The sequence below is a fragment of the Herpailurus yagouaroundi genome, unplaced genomic scaffold (assembly GCF_014898765.1).
Source record: "Herpailurus yagouaroundi ecotype Mexico unplaced genomic scaffold, PumYag 569, whole genome shotgun sequence".
NCBI lineage: Eukaryota > Metazoa > Chordata > Mammalia > Carnivora > Felidae > Herpailurus > Herpailurus yagouaroundi.
The window spans coordinates 2160487-2178834 of record NW_024412786.1 but is presented as its reverse complement, the minus strand read 5'-3'; positions in this window follow the sequence as shown (position 1 = coordinate 2178834).

Here is an 18348-nt window from a genome sequence, read left to right as displayed (position 1 = left end):
AGTTGTCTCTGCTTTTGCTCCCAGGCTCAGGCTTCGGCCCCGGCTGCCAGTGTGAATTTTCATTCCTAGGGACTGCCCCTCCTGCTCTGTGTCCCCCAGGCTCTGTTGGTTTCTGAGTCGCTTAATCTCTTGATCTCTCTGCTGTCTTTCAATCTCTCCGAGTTTCTGGGTATCTGGATGTTTTGGGGTCTCTTGGCCTCGGGCCCCACGTTGAAGCATAAGGCAGGGAGCCTGGCTGTCTGGTCTAGAGCCTGACATGGAGGAGATGTTCAGAATGAATGAATGAATCAATGAATGAATGACTCCCCCAGGCCAGCTGTAGTTTTGACCCCTCCCCCTCAGTAGGTTGGTAGAAAAAAGCTTGCGGGTGTGCTTCAGGCCCATCACTTCGGTGACAGCCTTGGGCATCTGACACTCCACACTGGGGAGAATTTTTTTTTTTTCACTTTTTATGTTGAAAGAATTTAGACTCGCACAGATGTTGCTTAAGAGGTAAGGAAAGTGGCGTCTTTGTCTGGTTTTGGAATCAAGGTAATGCTGGCCTCAGAGAATGAGTTTGGAAGTTTTCCTTCCATTTCTATTTTTTGGAAGAGCTTCAAAAGAATGGGTGTTAACTCTTCTTTAAATGTTTGGTAGGTTTCCCCTGGAAGGCCATCCGGTCCTGGACTCTTGTTTGTTGGGAGACTTTTTTTTTTTAATTTGTTTAACGTTCATTTGTTTTTGAGAGACAGAGAGAGACAGAGCATGAGTGGAGAAGGAGCAGAGAGAGGGAGACACAGAATCTGAAACAGGCTCCAGGCTCTGAGCTGTCAGCACACAGCCCGACACGGGGCTCGAACTCACAAACTGTGAGATCCTGACCTGAGCCGAAGTCGGACGCTCAACCGACTGAGCCACCCAGGTGCCCCTGTTGGGAGACTTTTGATTACTGGTTCAATTTCTTTACTGGTTATGGGTCTGTTCAATTTTCCTATCTCTTCCTGTTTCAGTTTTGGTAGTTTATATGTTTCTAGGCATCTGTCCATTTCTTCCAGATTTCCCATTTTATTGGCACATCATTGCTCCTAATGTTCTTTTATTATTGTTTTTATTTCTGCTGTGTTGGTTGTGATCTCTCCTCTTTCATTCGTGTTTGTGCCCCCTTCACCCAGCTTCCCCCAAGGGTAACATCTTGCATAACCAGAGAGCAGTTAGAACCAGGAAACTGACGTTGGCACAACAAAACTCTACATATTACTCGGATTTCATCAGTGTTTACAAACGCTCACTTTTTTTTTTTTTTTTTTTTTTTTGGTGCTTGAGACCCATCCAGGTTGTTGCATGTATCAACGGTTCCTTCCTTTTTATTCCCAAACGTTTCTATTACCATCTAGTATTCCACTGTATGGAATGGGTGATCTCCAGTATGGGCCATTACAAATGAAGCTGCTATGAACATCGATAGGGATTTATGTACGGGATTTTACACGGACACAGGTTTTTATGTCTGTAGGGTAACCACCTAGGAGGAGTCCTGTGCTAAATGTATGTTTAACTTTATGAGAGACTGCCAAGCTGTTTTTCAGAGTGGCCGTTTTTCAGAGACAGTTTTGGAATTACCAATCTTCTTTTTTAGTCCGTTGTTGTTGTTGTTGTTGTTGTTGTTGTTGTTCTTTTGGGCACCCCTTCTACCCTTCTAGTTACTTCCACCTGTAAATGAATATGCACCTTCTTCACCATTTTTTTTAGTACTCGGACGTCATCCACATATAAACTTTTGATCGTTGGGTTTCGAGGCGACATATTTTAATTAAACAGTCTTCACTGGAACTCTTTGTATAATGTGTTACATACTTCTGCGTCTTTCTTATTCGGTTTCCTTAGTTGCGTGGTTGTGATTCGCATTTCCCTGATGGCTGATGATATTGAACATCTTTTCGTGCACTATTTTCTGTCGTGGACTGAACTGCTGACCCCAAAAGATGTGTTGAGGTCCCCCCCCTCCCCGCCACCACCGTTTCCTGTGAATGGGATGTAATTTGGAAATAGGGTCTCTGCAGATGTAATCAAGTTAAGGTGAGGTCATAGGTGATTAGGGTATGTCCTAGTCCAGTATGACTGGTGTCCTTAGAAGAAGAGAAGAGACACAGACGGGCACACAGAGGAGCACATCAGGTGAAGACCGACACTCAGAGGGCAGACAGCCAGGTCACAACAGGGGCAGAGATCGCTGTGGTGGCAGGCCAGAGAACACCAGAGATGGCCTGCACCCACCAGAGAGGCAGCATGGCCCCTCAACACCTTGACTTTGGGCTTCTAGCCTCCAGCACTGTGAGAGATGAGATGTATCTTCGAAGCCCCCCGGGTTGTGGTACTTTGTTACACGGCAGCCCCGGGACACTTTTGCATCCATGTGTCTTCTCGGGCGAAGTGTCTGTTCCAGTCTGTTGCCTGTTTGTTAATTGGATGGTTTGTTTTCTTACTGTCGAGTTTATTTTTATTTAATGTTTATTTATTGATGGGGGGGTGCACGAGTGTGGGAGAGGCAGGGAGGGAAGGAGAGAGAGAATCCCAAACAGGATCCATGCTGTCACGTAGATCCCAACACGGGGCTTGAACTCATGAACCCATGAGATCGTGACCTGAGCCAAAGTCAAGAGCTGGACGCTTAACCAACTGAGCCGCCCAGGCGCCCCTCTTACTGTCGAGTTTAGAGAGTTCTTTACATATTCTAGATCCAAGCTTTGGTCAGATATATGATTTGGAAATATTCTCTCCCAAACTATAGCTCATCTTTTCCCCTCTCTGGACATTATCTTTCACAAAGGAGATTTTTCATTGTGATGATGTTCAGTTATCGATTTTTTAAAAATAGATTGTGGAATTTCAAAGGTAGGGATTCTCCCATTCAAGGGCCTCAAGAAGCCCCAGAGAGAGACAAAAAAAAAAGCCGAAGAGGAGAGGCAGCCAAGGGTAGACCCCTGGAGAAGAAAGAGCCAGAGGCTGGGGGCTGAAGCTGCCCTGGGTAGACCTGTAGGGGGCTGGCTTGGATGGAGACACAGGCCTGGGGGGCAGGGGCGGGCAGGGATAGGAGGAGGGGGGAGCTGGACATGAGCCCCGAGTGCGCATGCCCAGAGGGTTACCGTGGATCCAAGAGGCAGAGGACAGCCAAACTTCCAGGCCTGGTTCTGGGCCCCTTGCCTTGGCACCTGCTTCCCGATTTGCTCCCTGAATTGCTTTATTTATTCCACCAGCTGTAAATCCTTCCAGAGGCTCCAAAGATTCTTCCCGGCCCTGACACTCCTCCAAATCCACACTTGTACCCCTGGCTGCCTCTCGGACATCTCTGCTTGTTTTCTCCTCATCTGCCCCCATGAACCTGTCCCTTCCTCCGTTTCCCCACCTACTTACCCATAGTTGTTTAAAATTAACATAGCAACAGGGGCGTTGGGGTGGCTCCGTTGGCAAAGCATCTGACTGTTGCTGTCCACTCGCGTTGTGATTTCACACTTTGTGAATTCAAGCCCCACACTGGGCTCAGCCCTGATGGTGCGGAGCCTGCTTGGGATTCTGTCTCTCCTTCTCTCCGCCCCTCCCTTGCTTGTGCGTGCTCTCTCTCTCCCTCTCCCTCAAAATAAATAAATAAACTTTAAAATTAAATTCAATTAACAGAGCAACAGCAAAAAACTGGAGGTCATTGCTTTTCACTTTTTTATGCTTTCTTTATTCTATTCATTTACGTAATATTGTATTGCAGCACAGCAGCCGCATAGAAAAGTGCACAGAACAGAAATGAGTAGCTGGATGAATTTTCAGAACACGCCTGTGTAGCCAGCAGCCCCACGTGCCCTGCTCGGTCTCTGGTGTCCCCTCCCTCTCTGTTTCCCCCAGGACGAATCACCATTCTGGAGTCTATCCTCATAGGTTAGTTTTTAGTCTTGCCTGCTTTTAACTTTATGTAAATGAGAAGCACACAGTAGGTCTACTTTGGGGTAAGGACCCCCCCCCCCCCCAGCTGCTTCTTCATTCCCCTTGGGGGGCAGTGTTCTCTCGGGTGAGAATTTGGAAGGACTTCTACTTTCTTTCTCACCCCCAACATCCATTTCATCACTGTATCTTATGGATTCTAGCTCAAAAATCTCTCCCTAATTCACGCCCACCTCTCCTCCCCACTGCCTCCCTGGGCATCAGCTCTGGCATGACTACCCCAGTGGTCCGCTGGACAGTCTCTGACGCCCTGTGCTTTGGACCCTCTCTACAGCTGCAATGATCTTTTAAAAATAGTCCCTTTGGGGTGGCTGGGTGGGGTGGCTCAGTCAGTCAGGCGTCTGACTTCAGCTCAGGTCATGATCTCACGGTTTGTGGTTTGAGCCCCGCACTGGGCTCTGTGCTGACGGCTCGGAGCCTGGAGCCTGCTTCGGATTCTGTGTCTCCCTCTCTCTCTGCCCCTCCCCCTCTCACATTCTGTCTGTCTGTCTGTCTCTCTCAAAAATAAACATTTAAAAAATTGAAAAGAAAATAGTCCTTTTAACAAAATACAAACTCCTTAACTGTGGTACTTATAGGATCACTGTCTGCAATCATCTCACTTCCTTGTTACTTCTCACTAGGTCAGTGCCTTCAGATCAGGGACCCTGTCGGCCTTGTCTGTCCCCAGACTTCCAGCTCTGACTCAGAGCCTACTGTGTAAGCACTCTGTTCGTATTCACTGGATGAATAGATGGCTTACCAGGCCCTGCCACCCTGCACATCTGGCCTTGCTCCTCTCTCCAACCAATCCCTGGCCCTGCCCCTCCAAGCGCCCTTCAGGGAGACCAGCTTCTGTCAATTCTTCGGTCAACTCTGTCCCTCCACTGCTTGCCCCAGGGCCTTTATACATGCTAGTCCCTCCCAATAAGACAGGCGTCCTTCCTCTGGGACAATTCTACTCCCTACCCCATCTGATATTTACCCAGGTTGCTTGCTTCAACTAATGGAATTTGAACAGAGATGGTTTGTGCCACATCTGAGCAGAAGCTGTAAGAGCCCCAGGATGATTCTGCCCTTGCTCTCTTCCATCTGCACTGGGCAGCCTCTCCAGCCCGGAGTCGGGAATAAAGAAGACACGAAATGGATCCAAAGTCAAACTCACAAAGGGCATGCAATTTGCGCAAGAGATAAACTTTTGTTTTTGAAAGCCACCGAGATTTTTGGAGTTGCATTGGATCTCTCTTTGCGGCTGTGACAAACTGCCACAAACTTAGCAGCTTAAACCAATACAAATCTATTACCTTACAGTTCTGGAGGTCAGAAGTCCAAAGTGCGTCTTGCTGTGCTAAAGTCAAGGTGTCAGGAAGGTCCCGTGCCTTGTGCAGGTGGCCGGCGTTCCTTGATGCTCAGCCTCCCTCTTCCACCTTCAAAGACAGCAGCAGAGAGAACATCTCTAACTCTGACTCCACTTCCACTTTTAAGGACCCTTATGATTACATCGGGCCCACCTGGTTAATCCAGAATAGTCTCTCCAGCTCAAGATCCTAGACTTAATCCCATCTGCAAAGTACCTTTTTTTTTTCCCTAAGTTTTTATTTATGGGGCGCCGGGGTGGCTCCGTGGGTTAAGCATCTGACTTTGGCTCAGGTCATGATCTTGCGGTTCGTGAGTTCAAGCCCTGCATCGAGCTGTCTGCTGTCAGCACAGAGCCTGCTTCGGGCCTTCCACCTCTCTCTCTCTCTCTCTCTCTCTCTCTCTGCCCCTCCCCAGCTTGCACACGCTCTCTCTCTCTCTCTCTCTCTCAAAAATAAAAATTTAAAAAAATTTTAAGAAGTAATAAAGTTTTTATTTATTTGTAGAGAGAGAGAAAGTAGGGGAGAAGCAGAGAGAGAGGGAGAGAGAACCCCAAGCAGGCTCTGCACGCTGTTAGCACAGAGCCTGACTCTGGGCTTCAGACTCAAACTGTGAGATCATGACCTGAGCCAAAGTCAGACGCTTAGCCACCCAGGCGCCCCTGCAAGGTACCTTTTGTCACGTAAGGAAAATGGTCACAGTTGCCAGGAATTGGGATGTGGACATCTCTGAGAGGGCATATTCTGCCTACCGCGCTTATCACAGCGTAATTTACACTATGCTAACTAATCTACTATTTATAAAATAGTATATCAGCACTGCATGCTATTTATACAAGATACACATAAAACAGAAGGATATAAAGGGTTTGGAAGCACAAGGATAGGGGAAAAATCAAGCAAATGCTAAAAGAAAGCTAGAGTAGCTATGTTAGTATCAGAAAAAAAATAAATTTCAGGTTAAAAGCATTACTTGACAGAAACAGGGTGCTTGCATCATGATTTTCAAAATATATAGCAATTTTAAGTTTATTTACTCTTAAAAATAAAGTCCACAAGCCATAAAGATATGTAAGTATATACATAGTAGATAGAACCACAAGGGAAAACAAATAGCAATAAAGCAATAAAAGTATGTAAATTTATATATATATATATATATATAACATATACACATAACATATATATATCAATGGATAGAACCACAAGGAAAAACAGACAAATCACAGTTGTAGATTTGATGGCGTGTGCAGGCAAAAAATTTAGCAAAGCTATAAGAGATATGAAGAAAGTGGTTAATGAATTTGACCTAGTGGACAAATAGGGAGCGGTGCACCTAAATGCAGAAAAGCATACGCAGAACATTTTCCAATAAATTAATTGATTAAATTCTAGACCAGAATGCACCTCAACTAATTTCAAAGTACTCAGATCATTGTGGTTTTTGGCCACAGTGCCATTAAGTTAAACATCACCAATAAACAGATAAATAGAAAAAAAAATTGGACACTAAGAAACGTTTCATGACATTTCCGGGCTAAGGGAAAAACACACACACACACAACAAAAGTTAGAAAATAGGTTATAGGTTTGTGTTGTTTTAGACTGCAATCATAATGAAAATATCACGTATCAAAGTTGGGCGACACAGCTAATAATTCTCAGAGAGGAAGTTATGACCTCAAACGCAAATATTGGAACGTAAGAAAGGGTGAAAGCTAATGAACAAAACTCTGTCTTAAAAAGTCACAAAACAGGGGCGCCTGGGTGGCGCAGTCGGTTGGGCGTCCGACTTCAGCCAGGTCACGATCTCGCGGTCCGGGAGTTCCAGCCCCGTGTCGGGCTCTGGGCTGATGGCTCGGAGCCTGGAGCCTGTTTCCGATTCTGTGTCTTCCTCTCTCTCTCTCTGCCCCTCCCCCATTCATGCTCTGTCTCTCTCTGTCCCAAAAATAAATAAACGTTGAAAAAAAAAATTAAAAAAAAAAAAAGTCACAAAACAAAAGGGGGGGAAATTCGGGGTAGCTGAGGACCACAGCAGCTGCCTGGATCCCCATTTCTCGGTGTTTCCTCCCCAAACAAATCAGAATAACAAGAGTGGGGATTAAAACTCTGCTGAAACCACAGCTTCAGCATAACTTGAAAGTAGAGAGTGTCCAAACTTGAAAATAACTGTAAATAATAAGAAAGCCCGCCCAATCACAGCGCGGACCCCACCCCACTGGCCACCAAGCTTCTCGCGCGCGCGCAGAGAAACCACAGGGACAAGGTGTTGGCAACAGGGCCCAAGGTTGATCCAGAAACTCCGCCGCTAAGATGTTCTGCCACAGTCTGAAAATGCTGGGAGAATGTCCTGGGAGGTCAGAGCTTACACTACCGGGAAGGAATTTAAAAGTGGATGGGATTTGGGGGGGGGGGGGTGTCAGTCTTTAAAACGCATAGGTTCTGGGGCGCCCCACTGGCTCAGTTGATGGAACTGGACCCTATCTGTGGGTCATCAGCTCAAGCGCCACGTTGAGCATAAAACTTACTTAAAAAAATAAAAAAGGGGGCGCCTGGCTGGCTCAGTCGGGTAAGCCTCCCACTTCAGCTCAGGTCATGATCTCCCCGTTGGGGAGTTCGGGCCCCACTACGGCTCTGCTCCGACAGCTCGGAGCCCGGAGCCTGCTTCGGATTCTGTGTCTCCCTCTTTCTCTGCCCCACCCCACTCATGCTCTGTCTCTGTCTCTCTCTCAAAAATAAATAAAATAAAATAAAATAGGTTCTGGGAGAAGGAAAAAAAGGCGAAAATGAGCAAGGGGTGTCCTTGAGCAACTGGGTGGTGGAGGGGGTAAAAAACAAAAGGGGAAAATTCAGGGTCTTACAATGCAAAAAGGGAAAAGTTGGAGGCCACAAGCCCCTCCCCCCACCAAACAAATGAAAATCCACTCAACTGTGGACTTTGCTATATTGACAGGAGAGAGTGCTGTTGAACTAGGAATCTTGTAAAACACTCAATACCACAAAAATGAAAAGGAATATCATTAACAGATCTGTATGGAGCTATTATTAAAAACCAAAACAAGGTGGGGGGCACCTGGCCGACTCGGGAGAGCACGGGACTCTTGATCTCAGGGTCACGAGTTCAAGCCCCACATTGGGCGCAGAGCCTACTTAAATAGGGGCACCTAGGTAGCTCAGTTGGTTAAGCGGTGGACTTCTGCTCAGTCATGATCTCACTGTTCATGAGTTCAAGCCCCACATCGGGCTCGCTGCTGTCATCACAGAGCCCGCTTCTGATCCTCCATACCCACCTCCCTCTCTCTCTGCCCCTCCCCCGCTCATTCACACTCTCTTTCTCTCTCAAAATAAATAAACTTTTTAATTCATTAATTAAAAGAACCCCAAATCAGAAAATGAAACACGTCAACTGAGGAAACTCCCCCCCAAGAAAACACAACCATGAATCCAAAGAAACAAAATATTCCAAACAACAACAAACAAACCCTAATCATGCTTCAGTCGCAAAGAAATCATTGGTAAGTTCGATAAAGTAGAAATGCCAACAGTATTCTCTGAGCACGACGCAATAAAAGAAATTATTCATAAACACAAAACCAAAAGTAATTTGGGGAAAACAAACCGGAATACAAAGTTCTAAAAAGTACCGATAATGAAAATACTACCTAGCAGTGTGGGGCAGAGGTTCTGCCCAGGCGGAAAGGCAGGCCGTGAGGGTGAAGAGCTCCAGGGGTGCATGGGTGGCTCAGTTTGTTGAGCTTCAGACTCTTGATTTCAGCTCAAGGTTGTGGGATCGAGCCCTGGGTGGGGCTCTGTGCTGAGATGGAGACTGCTTAAGATTCTCTCTCTCTCTCTCTCTCTCTCTCTCTCTCTCTCTTTCTCTGTGCCTCTCCCCCATTTGCTATTTCTCTCTCTAAAATAAAAAATAAAATAGGGGGCGCCTGAGTGGCTAATTCGGTTCAGCATCTGACTTCAGCTCAGGTCATGATCTCACGGTTCATGGGTTCGAGCCCCTCGTCGGGCTCTGTGCTGACAGCTCGGAGCCTGGAGCCTGCTTCGGATTCTCCTTCTCCCTCTCCCTGCCCCTCCCCTGCTCCCACTCTGTCTCTCTCTCTCTCTCCCTCTCTCTCAAAAAATAAAATAAACATTAAAAATTAAAAAAATAATAAAATAAAATCACATGTAGATACGGAAAAAGCATTCAACAACATCCAACACCCATTCGTGATAAAAACTCTCAGTAAACTAGGCGTAGTGAGAAACTTCCCTAATTTCATAAAGAGTATCGACAAAAACCCCACGGATAACATCACACTTAATGGTGAGGAACTCAAAGCTGTGCAAATAACATCAGGAACAAGGCAAGGATGTGCCCTGTCATCACTGTTTTTCAACATTGCACTGGAAGTATTAGCTAATGCAATCAGACAAGAAAAGGAAATAAAAGGGGTACAGATTGGGAAGGAAGAAATAAACCTGATTCTTGTTCATAGACGATATGATCATCGATGTAGAAAATCTGAAAGGATCAACAATAAATTCCTAGAACGAATAAGTGATTATAGAGAGTTTGCAGAATACAAGGCTAATATACAAAAGTCCATTGCTTTCTGGGGTGCCTGGCTGGCTCAATTGGAGCATGTGACTGTTGATCTCAGGGTTGTGAGTTCGAGCCCCACATTAGGTGTAGAGATTACTTAAAAAAAAATCTTAAAAATAAAAAAAGTCCATCTCTTCCCTATACACAAGCAACGGACAAGTCGAATTTGAAATTAAAAACACAAAACCATTTCCATTAGCATCCCCCGAAAATGAAATACTGAGGTATAAATCTACCACAACGTATACAAAATCTATATGAGGAAAACTGTAAAACTCGGATGAAAGAGATCAAAGAAAGACTAAATAAATGGAACAATATTCCATATTCACAGCTAGGAAGGCTGAACATTGCCAAGATATCGATTCTTCCCAACTTGATGTATGGATCCAGTGCAATCCTAACAAAAATTCCAGCAAGTAATTTTGTGGATATCAACAAACAGATTCTAAAGTTTACCTGGCGAGTCAGAAGACCGGAAGAGCCAACTCAATATTGAAGGGCAGAAGGACTACACTACCTGATTTCAAGACTTACTGAAAAGTTACAGTTATCAAGACAGTGTGGTATGGGGGGCGTGGGGGGGGAGTAGACATATAGATCGATGGAACAGAATAGAGAGCCCAGAAATAGAGCCACATAAATATAAACAACTGATATTCGACAAAGGAACAAAGCAATACAGTGGAGAAAATACAGTCTTTTCAACATTGGTCTGGAACAACTGGATATGTACATGCAAAAAAACGAATCTAGACACAGACATTACACCCTTCACAAGAATTCACTAAACATGGCTCATACGCCTCAATGTGAAATATAAAACTATAAAACTCCTAGAATATAACATTGGAGAAAATCTAGCCGACCTTGGGTCTGGCCATGACTCCCCTGCCCCCAGTCCTTTTGAGGTATAATTGACATAGAACATGACATTGAAGGTGTAAGACCATGACTTTTAAGATACGACACCAAAGGCACGATTCATGAGAGAAAGAAATGATAAGCTGGACTTCCTTAATATGAAAAACTTCTGTTCCGCAAAAGATAATGTCAAGAAAAAAAAAAAAGATAATGTCAAGAGAATGAGAAGACAAGCCAAGGACAGGGAGAAAGTATTTACACAAGACACATCGGGTAGGGGACTGTTGTCCAAAATATACAAAGAACCCTTAAAACTCAACAATAAGAAAACAAACCGATTTAAAATGACCTTACTATCATCAGGCTGTGTTCCTGGACAGCTTCTCGGGCTGGGAAGGCAAGCAGAACACACATTCCGAGGATGGGGGAGAGGGTGAGGAGCCCCCAGTTGCCTGGGTCCAGCTGGAGGGGCGACTGGCAGTCACATCCTCTGGATGACCTCCTCCAACACACGACCAAGTGGGCTTTGTTCCAGAAATTCAAGATGGGCTCAATGGTAAGAGGCCCATTAATATTACACAGCATATTAACAGATTTAAGGGAAAATTTGTATGATTATATTCTTTTTTTTTTTTTAATTTTTTTTTCAACGTTTATTTTATTTTTGGGACAGAGAGAGACAGAGCATGAATGGGCGAGGGGCAGAGAGAGAGGGAGACACAGAATCGGAAACAGGCTCCAGGCTCCGAGCCATCAGCCCAGAGCCCGACGCGGGGCTCGAACTCACAGACCGCGAGATCGTGACCTGGCTGAAGTCGGACGCTTAACCGACTGCGCCACCCAGGCGCCCCTGTATGATTATATTCTTTAAAAAAAAAATGTTAATGTTTATTTATTTTTGAGAGAGAGAGTGTGAGTGGGGGAGGGGCAGAGAGCGAGGGAGAAACAGAATCCAAAGCCGGCTCCAGGCTCTGAGCTGGCAGCACAGAGCCCGACGCGGGGCTCGAACTCACCAACTGTGAGAGCCAGAGTCAGATGCCCAACTGACTGAGCCACCCAAACACCCCATATGATTTTATTCTTAATGATGAAAAAAAACCTTCCACAAAATTCAACACCCTGTTTTCACAAAAACATTGAAGAACATAGAAATTGAAAGATATTTTAGATATGCATATATATAGTATATACGTGTATACGTTAATATATGCATGTGTAGATGTATGATATGTACATAATGTCACATATTATTAAGTATAACAGCAATTGTATAATCTTAAAATATATTAATATTACATGCCTTATTTATTTATTTATTTATTTATTTATTTTGAGAGAGAGAGAGAGAGACAGAGAGACAGAGAGAGACAGAGCATGTGTGTGAACAGGGTAGGGGCAGAGAGAGAGGGAGGGAGAGAATCCCAAGCAGGCTTCTTGCTGTCAGTGCGGAGTCCGAGTGAGGCTCGATCTCACGAACCTCAACGACCCAAGCCAAAATCAAGAGTTAGATGCTTAACTAACTGAGCCATCCGGGCACTCCACTAATATTATATATCTTAATTCTGATGCCAGTATCTAACTAAAAGTGAAAACACTAGAAACATTTCACGAAGTTCAGGAACAAAGACAGGAATGCCCACTTTCTCTGCTACTCAACATTTTACTACAGGTATTAGCCGTATGTGGGAGATAAGAAAAATAATTTAGAAGCATAAAAAATGATAAAGATGGGGCGCCTGGGTGGCGCAGTCGGTTAAGCGTCCGACTTCAGCCAGGTCACGATCTCGCGGTCCGTGAGTTCGAGCCCCGCGTCGGGCTCTGGGCTGATGGCGCAGAGCCTGGAGCCTGTTTCCGATTCTGTGTCTCCCTCTCTCTCTTTGCCCCTCCCCTGTTCATGCTCTGTCTCTCTCTGTCCCAAAAATAAATAAACGTTGAAAAAAAAAATGATAAAGAAGGACATAAAAGTGTGCCTTTTTGGAGATAATGACAGTATACCTATAAAACCCAAGGAAATCGATGATAAAACTAACTCAGACTATAAAATATTTCTAATAAGTTGACTGGATAGAAAATTAACACACAGAAAGCAATAGTCTTTATATACAATAAACAATAATCAGAAGATGTAATGGCAGAGAAATTTATTTAGAACAGCAACAAAGAAGATTGATTCCCTAGGAAGAAACTTAACAAGAAATCTGTAAAGCCTAAATGAGGAAAACTTTAAAATATTGCTAAAAAAATAAAAATAAAAGTAAAATATTGCTGAAGACACAACAGTGGGTGTGAACAAATGGGAAAACATCTTTGTTCTTGGAATGGGGGTTCCATCAACTTTATAAAGATGTCAGTTATTGTTAAGTTAATTTTTTTTTTTATTTGAGAGAGAGAAAATGCAAGTGGGGGAGAGGGGCAGAGGAAGAGAGAATCCTGAGCAGGCTCCACACTCAGCGCAGAGTACAACTTGGGGCTCGATCCCACAACTCCAGGATCTCGACCTGAGCCACAACCAAGAGTCAGACGCTCAACTGACTAAGCCACCCAGGCACCCCAAGTTAATTTATTATTTTAACGCAACCCCAATAGAAATAGCCAGCAACTTAGACAACTTGATGCTAAAGTTCATGCTGAAAAAGTAGTCAGGAAAATACTGGGAACAACAACAACAAGAAGAAAGATTTGGGAGCCGTCCTCCAAGGTGTCCCCCAGTGACGTCACTTCCTTTTGTAATCCCTTCCTACACTGTTCCTGGGTTGAACCAATAAAATGCAACAGAGGTGATAATATGTCAGTTCTGAGACTAGGTTATAAAAACCGAGGTTTCCATATTGGGCCTCTCTTCCTTTCTCCCTCTTGGATCAGTTATTCTGAGGGAAACCATGCTGTGAGCAGTCCCATGGAGAGGCTCATGCCGGAAGGAACTGAGGTCTCCAGATAGGGAGGAACTGAGGCCAACCCACAACCACATGGGTGAGCTTAGAAGGTGACTCTGCAGGCTTCAGCCTCCGTGGAGCCTTGAGTTGACTGTGCACTTGCCTAACAGCTAGATTAGCCAGAGTCCTCAGCCCTACACTGTTGCCAGATTCCTGGCACACCCGGAAGCTGCTAAAACACAGTAGATCGAGAGCTATCACAAAACAGATCGCTATACAGAGGACTAACAAGCTCTAAAACATACTATAAAGCCTCTGTAATTAACACAGCATAGCAGTGCTAGATGGATAGACAAACCAATGGAACAGAGTACAGGGGAAATTTGGTATAGGAAAGGAGGCACAAAGGCATCTCAACTCACTAGAGAAAAGATGGCCTTTATAATAAATGGTGTGGGGCAACTGACTAATCATTTGGACAAAGACAAAAAATAGACCCATTCCTTACCCTATACATGAGTCGTTGGCTCAGGAATCTGAACGTAAAACACAAAACCACAAAAGCACCAGAAGAAAATATGGGTGCATTTCTCTTTAACCTCTGAGTAGAAAAGGGCTTTCTAATTCTGATTCAAAATCCAGAGAGAATAAAAGAGAAGATTAATAAGTTTGACTACCTCACACGAAGATCTTTGCACAGCAAAAATGCCATAAACAAGGGGCGCCTGGGTGGCTCAGTCGGTTAAGCTTCCGACTTCAGCTCAGGTCATGATCTCACAGTTCGTGAGTTTGAGCCCCGAGTCGGGCTCTGGGCTGTCAGTGCAGAGCCCACAGCAGATCCTCTGTCTCCCTTGCTCTCTGCCCCTCCCCCGCTTGCACGGTCTTGCTCTTTCTCTCTAAAAAATCAATGAAACATTATTAAAAATGCCATAAACAAGCTGTGACCGCCATCGTAGGACCACCAGAGGGCACATCGGGAGACAAAAATCATTACGCTGAGGATGTCAGAGTAGAAACCTAAGAAAATGCTAGATCTCTGATGACATCATCGAGCCACTTAATTATCAGAGGAATTTACCACCTGCTCGGACTTCTTTTATATGAAATAATAAATGTCCTTTATTTTAAAGTCTTTGAAGAGGAGCCTTTTACTTGCTGTTGAAATTATCTCGTGTTAACACTTGATCCCCATAAAACATTCCAGCCATAGAAACATTGTATATAAAATAGAAAACAAAAGCCTCTCACAGTTTCCGAAGACACCAGACAAATGAAGACAAAATTTGTGGACCTGTATCCTTAATATAGAAAGAACTATTACAACTTGAGAGACAAAAAGACCAAAACCCTGATTTTATTTTTTTATAAAAAAAAATTCTTTTTAACCCTGATTTTTAAAAAGGAAAAAAGATCTGAACGGAAAATTCACAGAATAAAAGACATAAAAATCTTTTTCAGGGGCATCTGGGTGACTCAGTCGGTTGAGTGTCTCACTCTTGATGTTGGCTCAGGTCATGACCCCAGGGTCGTGGGATCAAGCCCTGGCCTCTGTGCTGAGTGTGGAGCCTGCTTGAGATTCTCTCTCTCTCTCTCTCTCTCTCTCTCTCTCTCTCTCCCTGCCCCTCTCCCCCATTCTTGCCATTTTGCCATTACAGGTTATGGTCGCATACGAACTCCAAAACAGCAAGAGCGATCGCACAAAACCAAGTTTATGACGGCCGGGCCAGACGGGGAGCAACAGTTCCCAAAAGTCTGGCCCCGAACTAGGTTTGAAGATTTCTTACAGAGGCTGCACAAACCAATCAGGTTACGAAAGGTGGTAGTTGAAATAGGCGGGCCCCGGGGCGCCTGGGTGGCTTGGTCAGTTAAGCGTCCGACTTCGGCTCAGGTCATGATCTCACGGGTCCGTGAGTTTGAGCCCCATGTCGGGCTCTGTGCTGACAGCTCAGAGCCTGGAGCCTGTTCCAGATTCTGTGTCTCCCTCTCTCTCTGCTCCTCCCCTGTTCATGCTCTGTCTCTCTCTGTCTCAAAAATGAATAAACGTTAAAAAAAATTTTTTTTTAATTTTTTTTTTTTTAATAAAAAGAAATAGGCGGGCCCCAATCACATTGCCTTAGAGTTATTTGAAACATAACTTGCTGACTCCAGCTAGTTGAACGCTGAATCATGTTGTTCGTAATGTTAGTTTTTAATCTAGTTAGAGCAGGATGGGGTGACCGAGTATGGGGAAGTATGATTATGCCAAGCAGTTTACGGAAGCCAAACAAGCCATTAAGAGGAAGCTTTAGGGGCGCCTGGGTGGTGCAGTCGATTGAGCGTCCGACTTCAGCCAGGTCACGATCTCACGGTCCGTGAGTTCGAGCCCCGCGTCGGGCTCTGGGCTGATGGCTCAGAGCCTGGAGCCTGTTTCCGATTCTGTGTCTCCCTCTCTCTCTGCCCCTCCCCCGTTCATGCTCTGTCTCTCTCTATCCCAAAAATAAATAAACATTGAAAAAAAAATTAAAAAAAAAAAGAGGAAGCTTTAATTGTCAGTAACTCAGCAATGTGGATTTAAGCAGAACTAATATTCAGGGAATAGGAACGCAGCATTTTAGCGACGATATCTTATTTCTGTGAAAGCCCAACGTAAACATTGGCTCGGTATCCCAGGCCCTAAGGTCCTCTTAGGTTCACATATAGTTTATTCTTGGACGCTGGGATGTTAACTATGTTTTATTCTTCAACGTTCCCCACTTCTTTTGGTTTATACCCAATTCCTTGGGTATCAGTTACTGTCCTGGGGCGTCAAGGGTACATAATGCCCTCGGAGCACCATGAGTTTAATGGATCCGAGTCTTTGATTTATGAATTGTAGGAGTACTTTTACCAGGCAGGGCCCAATAAGGGAATAAGAACAACCAAGATTAGTGGCCCAGCCAAGGCACTGAAGTAAGGTAGTTAACCAGGGGGACCAAGAGAAGAGAGACTCATACCAATTTTGATTAGCTTGCTTTTGTTTTTCCCTTTTTTCTAATCTCTGCCTGATGTGGGCCAGGCTTTGTTTAAAAATACCTGAGTTGGTCACAGAGAAGCAACACTGTTCCCCTAAGGCTAAACAGAGCCCTCCTTGTTGTAAAAACAGGAGGTCCAGGCCTCTGCGATTTTGAACTATTACCTCTGCTCGTGAGTCTGTAGATTTTGTTCATTTATCCATATATATTTTTTAAATCCGAAAGGTCTTGGTGAATTTGTTTGCTAAGCAGTTTGAAATTTTGGTCCCCTGTAATGAAAGGAGCAGTGCTTACCCCTAGGGACCCTGCAACTCCTAATCCTACAGTAAGGGCAGCAGAATGGTAGAGATGGGTTTTCTTACCCACCTAGACTGTGGAATGAAGCCTGAGTGTTCCCGGCCACCTTCGCCCGAGAAATAAAAAACCTGGGGAAGTAGATGAACTAGGATACAAAAATCAGAGCGTTTTTTTCATGTGATATAAGTTTAAAAATGGGGTTAATCCTGAGGAGTATGCAAACCAAGTCCCGGTGGGGGGGTACTGAGAAGCGGAGGGTGTCTCCAAGGTGAGGGGTCTTAGGAATGAGAGCGGTGCTATTACAATAGCTTAAATATCGGGATTGATTACCTTGATAATTTCCTGCATAGAAACAGGTTCCCTGACCTTTTAGATCACCTAAGGTAAGACTGGGGTGTTGTCCCCGTTGGCCCTTATTTTGTAATTGATTGTGGCTCATATTCTGGATATGATTATCTCCTGTTCCCAGGGGTATTGGTGTTCCTATTCCAATATACTAGGGTTGGGGGGGGGGTTCTAGGATCCAGGCATAGCCAACAGTCTCGGGTGATGTTAGGGTGAGTAGAGTTTAAAAACTTAAAAGTATAACATAAGGCCTTAAAGGTGTCCGTCTCCTCACTATGTGTCTCTTTGTTTGTCGGGGAAGTGTTTGTCAGCAAGGTTGCCTTCGTGGCAGCCAAGGTGGGTGATCTTTCAGGATCGGGTAGAGGGTTAATAATGGGGTTTGGTCCGATGGGGGCCCTGCGGGTAACCCGGACCTTGAATCTCTGTATGGTGATTTTAACACCTGGATCACTTCCAGTCACATACAGTCTGAGTCCCCAAGTCTTTCCTGAGTTCCATCGGGGGTCTCATCCATCTTTAATTTTTAGGGATATCAGGTGTTGGGTTTTAGAATTAGAAAATGTAGTTATAGAGGATAGAAACGGGTCTTTATGAGTCCGGTCTGCAGCTGTCTCACAGCCCCAAGAGGCACAGTGGAATTGCCCATGGCCTTGACAATCTGGAGGCCCATCCAAGGGGCAAGCATAAAGCTGCACCTTTTAAAGGTGTTGACATTCTGGTCCCTTGGGATGGGGGCTGGCTCCAATGAAGCCCATTTTGGCTCCAGTGGGTGATACCATGGGCTTTCCTCCTTGTTTGAAAAGAACAGGGTTTGTCCAACTTAGGAAATGGCTACAAAGGTAAAAAATGAGCAAAGGGGAGGCAGAAGAAGTGGAGTTGGCTAAGACCAATCCGTTGACATCGGATTGGGGCATGTTTACAGAGTGCCTGTCTAGTTATAGAAATTACAAAAAGCATCCGATACTTATAAAACATTCTATCCCTGATAAAAAAAAAAAAAAGCGAACACAATAGCCCTTTTTCAAAGGTTGTCCAATCCGTGGGTGTGACAGCAACCAATCTGATAGCTAATGGTTCAGTTT